Raw genomic sequence first — 12,900 nt, 5'->3', positions numbered from 1 at the left:
TTGTAGATTCATGTTGGGCCTCCAAGCGCAGAGTTTTGTAGGATAGTAGCAATTTTCCCTCAAGTGGATGACGTAAGGTTTATCAATCCGTGGGAAGCGTAGGATGAATATAGTCTCTCTCAAACGACCCTGCAACCAAATTCAAGAAATCTCTTGTGTCCCCAACACACCCAATACAATGGCAAATTGTATAGGTGCACTAGTTCGGCGAAGAGATGGTGATAAAAGTGTAATATTGATGGTAGAAATATATTTTTATAATCTGAATAAATATAAACAGCAAGGTAACAAATAGTAAACGGGCACAAAAGCGGTATTACAATGCTTGAAAACAAGGCCTAGGGTCCGTACTTTCGCTAGTGCAATCTCTCAACAATGCTAACATAGTTGGATCATATGATTATCCCTCAAAGTGCAAAGAATCACTCCTGAGTTCCTATTAGCAAAGAACAAAAGATAGAAATTGTTTGTAGGGTGCGAAACCACCTCAAAGCTATTCTTTCCGTTCGATCTATCCTAGAGTTCGTACTAAAATAACACAAGCTATTCTTTTCGATCGATCCAATCAAGAGTTCGTACTAAAATAACACCATATGACACACATCAACCAACTCTAATGTCACCTAGATACTCCAATGTCACCACAAGTATCCATGAGTTAATTATATGATAAGCATCAAACAACTTCATGATCATAATATTCAATCCACTCAAAGAACTACAAGGAGACCCCAAAGTTTCTATCGGAGAAAAGATAATAAAAATGTGCATCAACCCCTATGCATAGATTACCCCAATGTCACCTTGGGAATCCCCAAGTTGAGTGCCATAACATACATCAAGTGAATCAATATGATACCCCATTGTCACCTCAAGTATTCATACCGCAAGATATACATCATGTGTTCTCAGATCTGAACATTCAATCCGACAAGACAAAACTTCAACGGGTAAAGATTCAATTCATCACAAGAAGAGTAGAGAGGGGAGAAACATCATATGATCCATCTATGTTAACAAAGCCCATGATATATCAAGATCGTAACATCTCTAGATCACGAGAGAGAGAGAGAGAGGGAGAGAGATTAAACACATAGATACTGGTACAAACCTTCAGCCCCGAGGGTGGACTACTCCGTCCTCATCGTGGTGGCCGCCGGGATGATGAAGATGGCCATCGGTCATGATCTCCCCCTCCGACAGGGTGCCGGAATGGGCCCCCGATTTTTTTCGGTGGCTACAGAGCCTTGCGGCGGCGGAACTTCTGATCTAGGTCTACCCCAAAGGGTTTTGGAATATTTGTGAATTTATAGGGTAAAAAGGGGGTGCGGGACGCCACCGAGGTGGGCACAACCCACCTGGGTGTGCTTGGGCCCCCAGGCGCTCCCTGGTGGGTTGTGCCCCCCTCAGGGCACCCCCTAGGTGCTGCTCTGGCCCATCGGGAGTCTTCTGGTCCATAAAAAATCCACAAAAAGTTTCGCGGTGTTTGGACTCCATTTGATATCGATTTCCTGCGATGTAAAAAACATGCAAAAAACAACAACTGGCACTTGGCACTATGTCAATAGGTTAGTACCAAAAAATGATATAAAATGACTATAAAGTGATTATAAAACTTCCAAGAATGATAATATAACAACATGGAACAATAAAAAGTCATAGATATGTTGGAGACGTATCACCGCGACAGTCGTGCGCAAGTGTACCTACTTTTCATTTTGAAAACTTTAGGCAAGCTTGGCAAAAATGTGTGGCAAAGTATGGCAATGCAAGGCCTAGACCCAAACAGGATACAAGGACGTACGTACTACTTGTGTTAAAAAAGAAATGCGGGGTTTTCCTTCGGGGGATTGATTACAAATCCTCGTTTGACGTTTCAATTAATGCGTATTTTTTTCTCCAACGCCCAAAGAGCTAACCATCTCACTCCTCATCGCTTGATTAATGCAGCGCCATCCAAACCAACCTTCTCACTTCCGCATGCATGCAAGGGTATATTAATGTCCTTGGTTGCTAGTACGAGGCAAACCCCATCAATTTTTCCTCGATTAGTGTTACTGGCCTTCTGCAAATTGTAATTTTGATACTGGCCTTGTATACAAAATAATGGAGGTAGTAACTATTTGACTTCCTTCCCCATTGTGTTGACGTCGATGATATCTTGAACGTTGTGGTTTGGTGAAGTGCGTTCGACGGAGAACACCATTGAGGGAGACCACGGTAAGCCTTTTGCAAGTTCCGCCTGCAAGCCGAGACAACCGCCTTCTGTGCATCCAGGAAGTCCGTTGAACCAAATGACACGTAAATGTACTGGTACTACACAATAGCGTCGTCTGTCCAGCTTAGTGCGGTAAGGTGGTTTCTCGAAGAAGACGATGTAGAAGCGGAGTCAGCGAAGAGTGAAATGATGGTTGCTTCGTCCGTGCTTTGTGATTTGACGCCTCACTGGTTTGTGATTTGTGATAGAAGGGACAGGGGAGCAGGCTCTGTGCTCTATACTGTACATGCGTCCAAGCACCGGAGAAAGAGGAGAGAGGTTGCATTTTTCTATTCCTTCAATCAATCAATTAGGGAGCTTCAGTTCCATCTTTTTGGCTTTGGTAGCACTGTCCACAATGGTTCCCATCGATCCGAAAAGCTATTTTCACATTTGGCTACACATTGTGGATGCCCTTAACCATACCACTTGGTTTTGCTCCTGTGTGCTATCTATACAAATCTCGACTATATTGATCCTAAAAAATTATAGTATCAATATTAGTAAAAAGGAGGTGATTTTGCCGCCGGAAGGCGGGGGAGGTTTCTTATTTTTAGAGGACGTTGGCCTGGCAGTTTGCTAACATGTGGTCCCACGTGTAAGTGCTTTACCAAGCCGATCCGCGTCCCACATGAGGCAGAACAATGGCAGAAGCAACACGTGGTTAACTTGAAGAAGATGAGGGAGTAGTGGATTTAGCAACGAGTGAAATGTTGGTTGCTTCATCCCTCCAACTTATTATTTTAGCATTACTTCATCCCTCCAACTGAACTGCGGGAAAGGTGTAGCTTTGTGATTTGACGCCTCATTGCTCATTACTACGCCGGCGCCATGGCTGGGGTGCTTCACCCCTGCTGCTCTGCACTGTTATTTCGGTATGGCACGTGGACCCAGTTGCTTGATGTCCCACATGTCGGCGAAAGGGACTAGAACATTTATGAAAGCGAGCGCTCCACTCTTACGATGGAGGAGTACACGACACGGCGGCCCAGTGAACTGTTACTTGTACTTTAGTACTACTATAGTTTTGCTGTTTTGCATGATCTATCGGTACAAACCCGATTAAACAGGCAAGGGCGGGATTTTTCCTGCGCGGTTGATGATACTAGCCATACATTTCAAAGGAAATTTTAATGTATGCAAACTGAATAATTAAGTAACAATATGAGATCTAGTAAAACTAGAAACACATATGATTTATTGTGTTAGTGTAGTAGTAGTGCTGTATTGCATAGTTGTTAGATGTAACATGCGAGAACATGTAGAGATGTACTTTTGGAGGGCCTATAGAGATAAATTGGGCATAAAGTGGATTCAAATATTTGTACTCGTCTTCATAGCATTTGTAACTCGTATCTACAGTTTGTACAATAGACGTGAATGCTTGTTCGCTCTTATTAAACCAGTACAACAATACTAGGGTGACGTGCGGAAATTTATGCACTGGCACATTGGCCTACTCGGCTCCACAGAGAGAGCGAGAGAAGAGATATATACACGGGCGGCCAGAGTATTTCAAGCAAAAAGTATAATACGGCCACCGTACATCAGAATACGCTCATTACGGTCACTATATACGTTTGCGGTGATTATACGGTCACTTTCTCACTGTCCAGCATCGGATTGCACTCAGTTGACCGGCCAAATAGTCTGCATGGCACTATGTTGACTGGTTAAATTGACCACGTTCCTTGTGGGTCCCACTTGTCAGTTTGCATAGGAAAAAGGTAAGATAAACACAAATTTACGCAGGCGCGACAAGACTCCAACCCGTGCGCGGGAACCACCTGGTTGTGTATGTGTCTAGTATGGGCCTGATGTGTGCGCACGCACGTGTAGGTTGAACACTTGAGCGTGAGAGTGTGTGTTGGTCGTGTGGTGTGTGCATGCATGCGTGTGTGTGTGTGTGTGTGAGTGTTGCGTGTGTGCGTGTGAGTGTTGCGTGCGTGCGTGCATGGCTGTGTGTGTACGTGTGAGTGTTGCCTGCGTGCGTGGCTGCGTGTGTTCGTGTGAGTGTTTCATGCATGCAATTCGTGTGCATGCGCGTGTGTGTATAATCACCACACCAACTCCTGTGTGTTAAAACAGACGACTCAACATGCATACCAATACAAGGCTACCTTGTCCGCTGTGCCCACGGTCATGACTTTGAACCACCGTCCAATATTTTTTTATCGTTTGTTTTCATTGTTATACACGCCGACAGGTGGGCCCAATGGTAGTGAGATAATGTGATGCAACACTAGAGGTGCCACGTGGAGCGTTTAACTGGTCAACTAGTCGTGTCTTGAGCAAATACAGAGCTGTACGGTGAGCTCGTGACTGTATAATAACCACAAAACATAAATTATGACCGTAATGATTTGATTCTGAAGTCCAATGTACGTATCGTGCTTTCACTTCAACTACAAAGATCGTCACTATATATATCGCGAGAGAAAGATGAAACATGCGTGAATGTGCTAGGGGCGTACTTTTAGAGGACATGGATATAGTTTGTGTGCGTACGCGAAAGGGGCGTTGAGGGGGTGTATGCGAGGAGAGAGAGATGCTCTTCGTTTCTCTTTATTATGACTAACTTTATATATAGTATAAAAATATAAAAATTCAGAGTACATAATAAATATCATTGGGTGCACCATGCAATGCATTACTTTGTAACCCCTTATCTCTCATATTACTATTCATCCAACCAAATTTAAGGGGCATCCTACACAATGCTCTGCTAGAATCATACTCGTCAATTAGGAAGAGAGGTGGAGACAATGCGTGCAAGACATGCCTAAAGATAATGTGCGTGCAGGAGACACGTAGGCAGGTCTATGTATATAGAAAGGGTCGATGGGGATTGTGCGTGTGTATGCTTGTGAGAGGAAGAGTGCTTGTGATAAAGATTAGTGAAAATAGTCATAAATGGTTGTGAGAGGGACGGAGGGTTATATCGAGAGCATGTCTGCGAGAAAGACACCGTGTGCGCGTATGTGTGAGAGACAAAGTCAGCATGTGTGTGAGGAGGGGCCTATGGAGAGTGAAACTACACGTAAAAGACTGATGTACACATTGTTTGAAAATATAAATTGTATCCAAATATTAGGATGGGATCATGATATTTGTAATTCGCGCAAGGAACGGTCATTGATCCATCAGACATCTATATTCTATCGAATTTGAGCATGTCTGTGTTATTATTCAACATAATTGATCTACAAAGTTAGTATTTTGAACTCCAGACAATGCATCGCTTTAGTAATCGAATATGAACGTGAGTATAGTTCATGTTGTGTGTGTAAAGCACATTATACATACAAAAGTTACACAATGAACACTATAAATAGCTAGCTATGAACTAGCATACATTTGAATTCAACTTAAGGTGGTTTAAGAAATTCGAATTCAACATGAAGTCCATTCAATTATTTGAATTCGAGATCATGGAATTTGTAGATCATACCTAAATTATGGGGGCACCAATCTTTGCTCTGTTTTTGTACATAATAGCATATATACTTGTGTGCAAAATAGATTCAAATTTACCTCCTCCATTCCAAAATAATCGTAGTTATAGGATTTTCAAGTGTCAAAATTTCAAAAAGAAGCGCATAATTTAATGAGGTTGTCAAACATACAAGGTCAAATTTAACGTTGTCTATTTAGGTCAATCCTCAAAGTTCAAGAGTACTCTAAACGTGAATGCTTTTGTTTCAAAATTTCAAACGAAGCGCCAACAGAGCAGCTACTCGCCCGACCGCGTGAGACCAATGTTTGGTAGAAGGAAATTACTTTTCTAAATCCGACCCGTGAAGCCTACCGGCCCGACGTCTATAGGTCTAAGCCGGGGTAGGTTTGTAACTTCATTTAGACGCCATGCAACCGCCTTCAAAAAACATTCATACACCGTGGCCGCCTAAACACACATTCGCTCGGCCGAAATCGCTGCCGCCACTATTTGGGACACGTGGGATTACCATCCTAGCCCTGACCTGCAGTAGGTCCAAAATTTAAGAGGGGGGCAAAGTTTGTACTTTCCCCAAATTTCAAACAAGCGCGTCCCATCTGTTGAAAAAAGCAAAAACAAGAGCGTCCCAGACCGAAACATGGTTCCCCCTTAGCTCCCCCCGTCTGATTCCCCATTCATACTCCGTGGGCGCCAAAACTACCTCTCCACCAGCAGCGAAACCCCGACGTCCTCCGTCCGCCACCCCATCCCACCCATCAACTGCCGCCCTCCTCCATCACGTCGGAGCCGATACCCCGACGTCGTCGTCCACCGCAACCGCAACCGCAACGCCCTCCACGGCTAGTAGTTGAAGCCGAGGCCGAGCTGCCTCCAGGACACCGACGTGCGCCGTACCCGAGCCAGTTCAACCATGCCGTCCTGCGCCTCACCGCTGCCGCTCCAATGTCACCACCGTCCACCGCACCAGAGCTGTTCCTGCTACACCATCCTTCGCCGCCTTGGATCTGCTTCCCCTCCGCCGACAGACGGCCACCGTAGCGCAGTTAACAATTTCGCCATGGGTTCGTCCAAAACATCGGTCCCCCCGGTAAAAATAAGAACATCGCCGCGATATCATGAGGACACAACACTGGCAACCGGAAATGGTACTCCTCTTCCCTTATTCGTGCAAATCTTATGTGTCTGCTTGCACGGTAGTCATCCCACAGAAGACACTAGTTGATCGCTTCTTCCTACACCTTCTTCTTGATACTAGATGTTCCTAGTAACTCGCGATGCACAAGGTTTCCCTTCATATACTATTTCACCTTAGCTAGAGGTCCGTCGCCCCCCTGGATTTCAATTCCTAGTCAGTTGATTCCCAATTAAAGAAGCATTCCATGGAGTAACAAGCACTAGTCCACCTATTACGCCGGGGAAGCAGCTCTTGGTGTTTATCTTAGGGGTGTGTGGGGCCTAGGAGCTGCTGGCGCCTGATCTAGAGGTCGGCCGGGCTTAAAGGGATGGCCCGGGGGCACTGCTAAGCACGGTGGTGGTGTGAGGTCGAGGGGAGGGCGGGGCGGCGGAGGCAGGGGTCTGGGCTGGTGGTCGCTTGTGGTTCGATGAAGATCGTCAACAGTGACTGGCGGGAGTTAGACGAAGGCCATCTGCCCGTTCCTTGTAGATCAGACAGTTCATAAAAAAAATCGACTGACCTATTTATTTTCAGTCGATTGTATTTTGATAGGACCACATGTGGTGGTGTGCTGGAGGAGTACCTTCATTTCCCAGCCATTCATGTCCTCATATAATACAAAAACATATGGAGTCGAATCTAGTTTTGTTAGCCATGCAATGTTGTAGAGCTATCATATGTCTCCTGTCATTTATTTTTCAGCCACCTTCGATCCGCTACTTTTACAGTGCACTAGTTCTGCACACACTTCACCCATACTCTCACTGTGTTGCGGGAAACCACGACCACCTATGGGACCAGGAGGCCCCTTGCTGGTTCGGCAGGGGGACGTCGCGTTGCACAAAGAGCAGACGAGCGTGGGGCAGCATGGCAGAGATCACGCGGGCAGTTTTACCCAGGTTCGGACCGCCGTGAGGCGTAAACCCTACTCCTGCTTTGGTGGATTGATGGTGGAAAGGTGGTGGTAGAGCGTAGTACACTTGCTCGGGAAGGGTTGCCTCAGGGCAGCAGCGACTACGCGTGTATGGGGGTGTGAGTTATCCAGCCTTCTAACCCTTTCTACGGTTGCCACGGGCCTCCTTTTATAGATCAAGGGGTTACCAAAATGGCAAAGTAGTCACTACACACTAATAAGATAGCGACAGTGCTATCATACCTAACTCTGCGGGCTGATAGGGTGCATTAAATGCACTACTCAATGTCACATCGTTGGTTGCCTGGCAAGGCTTGCCGGGCTATCTTGCCAGTTCCATGCCTGCTCGCTTAACATGTCGCAGGACGGGTGTCATCTATGGGTTTTTCCTGCAGGGAGAGGCTGCCATGTGGCGAATGGCTGCCACATAGTCACTTTGTGGCTTGACACCGCACTGATCGACGACGTGGGTTGTGGTGGAGTGGTTGGTGAGGTGGTCTCGCCTCCGTGAGTCCCGGCAGGCCCTGCCGGGACGCCTTAGTTGTTTTCTTTTGGGTGTGGCCTCGCCCCTTGCCGGGCTCGCCAGCCCGGCAAAGGAGGCCCTTCTCTTGATGACATCTTGCTTCTCTGGCTTGATCTTGGTCCCTCGGATCTGCATGTTGGGCCTTCGAATCTCTTGGTTTCTTGTGCATCTTGGCTCGGTCTTGGCTTGTCCATGCATGAGTCAAGGGAAAACATATATCCATATCTGTTTTCCCCAACATAAGCCCCTGAGCCTGAGCCACACGTGTTGCATGGCACGTTGGGTTAGGCCCCAAACAGTGCGCAGACATGTGGCAGGACAGGGCTGCGCACGCCGGTTTTCCATGGCGACTAGTCAATCCAACGTCCACTTTGCGCAATTACTACGCGTCGTGGGGTCATGGGAGTATTGCAGTTACAGTGAAATGGTAACTTTCTGAAGCGTCGCGCCCCTGTTCCGCTTCCCCCCTTAAGAGCAGGGAAAAGCAGAGCGGCACGGTTCACCTGTCCCTTACCCCACTCTCCCATCTTCTTCCTCCGCAAGCCAAGCGATAGTTCCTCCTCTCGCTCTCTCCAGTCCTTCAAGCGAGGTACGGGTATCTGTGGGGGACGCCTGTCAAAAAGGGCATGGAGCGCCCGTAGTTTATGCGGCGGGGAAGGAAGATCCGCTGGATTCATATCGGTTCTTCTGTGCTTACTTCATCTGCGGCCTCTGTCCCCCCTTCTCCGAGTTCTTTGAGGCAATCACGAATATCTACGGGTTCCACCTCCTCGACTTCATGCCAAATGCAATGGCGACCATGGCCATTTTCGCACATTTGTGTGAGAACTTTGTTGGAGTCAGGCCAAAAGTGGATATGTTCTGTCATTACTTCGTTCCACGGGTGGAGAGCAAAGTTAATCGCTCCGGAATCATTAGCTGGATGCCGCGCGTGGCGAGGAAGATCTGGGATTACCTCCCTAGGTACCAGCACGAGAGGTGGGACGAATGGAGAGGGGATTGGTGCTGGATCCTAGATGAGGAAGCCCCCGAGTTCTGTGAAGCACGGAAGGAATGTGTCGAGCGCGGCAAGGATTGGAGCGCCAAAGGCCCCACCGAGGATAGGCTGCACCCAGCAATCAATAGGATTACCCATTTGAAGACTACCGGGTTAACCATCGAACATGTGGGGGCAGACTTTCTTCTCCGCCGCATCTCGCCGCTGCAAGAAAGGGACAAACCCGTGTGGCTGTATGGTGACGCTGCGGATAGGATGAGGCTGCTCCCAAGGTTGGCCAATAACTTATCAGTTTATAACCATGGCTGGTTGTGCGACCAACTGTTCGGTCGCTTCGAGTTTTTCAAGCTCTTGGCAACCATCATCCCTCTGAACATCAATTCTGCCTGAGACCAGATACTGAAATGGATGCCGGACTGCAATGCCGAAGGGGTAGCGAGCACCTGGCAGCTACCCACCCTGGATGAAGAGCTCCACTGGTCGAGCACCCTGGTGGAGAGGGCCGCCAGGACTGAAACTGGAATGTATAAACACACCTCCTCTACAGAGGTGGCGTACATTTTGAAGAGGGTCGAGGAGGATAAGGCCGCCCGTCTCACGGAGATGGAGAAGGCCGCAAAGGCTAGGAAGGGCAAGGGGAAAGCTGAGGACATGAGTTCTTCCCATGGCAGTAGCGAGGCGCAAACTACGGAAGGGGATGCTGGGGAAGAGCTTGCCGGGGATAACTTTGCCGGGCTAGAGGCTCTAGCCGCGGCAGCAACGGAGCTTCAGGAGGAGGAGAATGCTGGTGAGGCGGCGGTGCTCGATGAGGAGTGGCTTGCGGCTGGGCCGCAATCTCCCGAGCCAGACCCAGAACAGCGCACCCGCAGGCGCACCGCTACCCGAGGGGCGGCGGCCTCCAACCCAACGCCAACTGCCAAGAGGGTGAAGAAGACCACTACCAAGGCTACCAAGGCCGACATGGCATGCCGCCAATATCTCCTTCTCGCCCAGACCAAGGCCTCCTCCGCCAAGCGGCCAGTAGGCGTGGAGGCGGAGTCTAGCCCCCGCTCCAGTTCGAGCTCCTCGCAGAGCTCGTCTTCCCCAGAGCTCCCGGCGCCACGGCAAGCACCGAAGTTGCCGGGGAGTTCTGCCCTTCCATCTCTAAAGAGAGGACGGGTTTCTCCAGCTCCCATGGAGTTCAACTTGAACTCCATGCTCATCTAAGAAGAGTAAGGAGGATTTTTCCTTGCGTGGATAGCTTGTGCATATCTAATTATTTCTGTTGACTGACCTCTTGCTCTTGTTGTTGCCGGCAGGGAAGTGGAGGAGGACACGGAAAACCTCGTCCACCGTACCTGAAAGAGGCTCTGGCGTTTTGGGTCATTAAAGGGTGCAGAGAGCCCGGCCTTGGAGAGGGTGATGTAGAGGACCCCGTGCCGAGCCCCCAGTCCAGCCCTTGGCCCGGGAGCGGAGACTTGGTCCCATCCTCCAGAGGCGATGGGAACAGTCTCCCCGTTCCCCCAGGTGGAGGGGGAGGCGAGACGACGCAGGGCGAGCCCCTCCCTGAGGGGCACGCTTCCCCTGTCGCTCAAGCTGATGAAACCGCCATGGAACCTTCCGCGGATGAGGCTGTGCAGAAAGCTGCCAAGACTACCATGGCAGAGGGCGAAGCTCATGGCCCGGCAATAGGCGTTGTCAGGGAAACAGAGGTTCCTGCCCGGTAGACTTCTCCAGGTACTTCACTTATTTCTTGTTTTCTTTCTTGCTCTGGTTGCTTCTCCTGATTTCTCCATTCGCTTAAGATTTCTGTTTCTCCGTTATTCACTGGCCCTTTCATGTGCAGCCCCTCAAATCAAGGAGCCAGAATTGCTGGAAGTGGTGGCTGATATAGGAAGGGCTGCCGCGGATGAGGCCACAGAGATTGCTGCTGCTAAGGGACAGGATCTTGCTGCCGGGGATGCGCAGAGCTCCTTGGCGGTGATGGAGTATTCTCCAGGGGACGTCCCGGTAGAGGGAGTGGTCGTCTAGGTGAAAATCCCGCTCCATACTATGGACCCACTCCCCTCCATCGGGACCATTGCCGAGACTCTGCCATCCTCCTCGAGCACGCTGGCCATGGTGCTGTCGCCGCCCGAAGCTGGAACTTCCGACATGTCCCTGATGACGGGCGCTGAGCTCGATGAAGAGCTTCAATGTATCTTGGCTCCGCTCTATCAGGGAGCTGGAGAGGCTGATGACTCAGCCGTCGTCACCATGGACTTGTCCTTCATGGAATCCATGGCGGCGGGCATGAAGGAGATGCAGGCCCAGCACAACCAGAAGTGGCAGGCGCTCAAGGAGCGGCACGAGTCCACCAACAAGGTGGACCAGAAGCTGAAGGACAAGTGCCTAAAGTTGGGCGAGTGGAGCGACAAGCAGTTTAAGGTGATCATGAGGCAGCAAGAGACGCTCCTGATGACGAGAGAAGACGTCATGGACCGCGAGGCGTGTCTGGTGGACCACCGGGCATCTCTGGACGCCAAAGAGCAAGAGATCTCCCTCCAGGATGAGAAGCTCGAGGCTATTCTCTGCGCCAAGGATGGAGATCTGGAAACCCTTGTGCGGCAGTGCACCAAGGAACTGGAGGACAAGCACGGAGCCGCCCTGGACGCCCTTGCCGCAGACCAAGCTGCTCGGCTGAAGAAGCTTACTGAAGATCTGGATGCCGCGTCTGCCGTGAAGACTGACCTTGACCGGCAGGTGGCTAAGCTGAATTAGGATCTCGCCAGAGGCGGCAAGGAGGTAGAGGCACTCAAAGAGGGGGCACGACAGGTGGAGATCTACTTGGTTGATGTGCAGTCGCAGCTCTCCTCCAAGACCCAGAGCCTTGAGACTGCCAACGGCAACATCTCAGACATGAAGGCAAGGATCGACACATTGTAGCGTTCGGCGGAGTCCCTTGAGTCCCGCCAGCAGTTGCTATCCAAGGATTTAGACACCGCCAAGCGTCTCCGGCAGGACGCAGAGGACAGGCTGAAGAATCAGGTCGATCTGGGTAACCTCTGGATCAAGAGCCTGATCGACATGGCTGAGCGTCTTGGTGCTCAGGCTGTGGCGATGGGCATGGACGACCCAGTCTTCTCGGTCAGCAAGCATGAGGTCCCAAGCGTCAAGTTGGGACTCTTCTTCAATGAGCTGATCAAGAAGCTGAAGGTGCATGAAGAGGGGAGGGCCGAGCATTATGCGACAGACTCCCAGAAGCTTGCCCGTGACACCCTCTTCATTGTCTTGAGCAATATGCCTGCTGCCATCCGGACCTTGACCTTGACGACGGATTCAAGAAGCCGCTAGCGAGTGCCGACATCACAGCTGCCAAGGAGAAAGCTGCTCCCCAGGCCGACAGGGTTCTCCATGTTTGAACTGCTCCAATTGGCCATCAGACCTAGTATCGGGCTGCTGCTGCTTCTGCGTTGCCCTGTAATGGAACATGGCATATATTTTGCGTTTAGTCACTCTATCTCTAGTGTTTGCGCGTAACTGATATTTCTAGGTGGATTTTAAATGTGTGTTTATCCCTTTGAGCCCTATATGTTTGCGTTCGTATGATCAATCCCTATG

This window comes from Aegilops tauschii, chromosome 1 (assembly GCF_002575655.3).
Source record: "Aegilops tauschii subsp. strangulata cultivar AL8/78 chromosome 1, Aet v6.0, whole genome shotgun sequence".
Classification (NCBI taxonomy): domain Eukaryota; kingdom Viridiplantae; phylum Streptophyta; class Magnoliopsida; order Poales; family Poaceae; genus Aegilops; species Aegilops tauschii.
The sequence above is the reverse complement of the archived record's forward strand: the minus strand, read 5'-3'. Positions refer to the sequence as shown.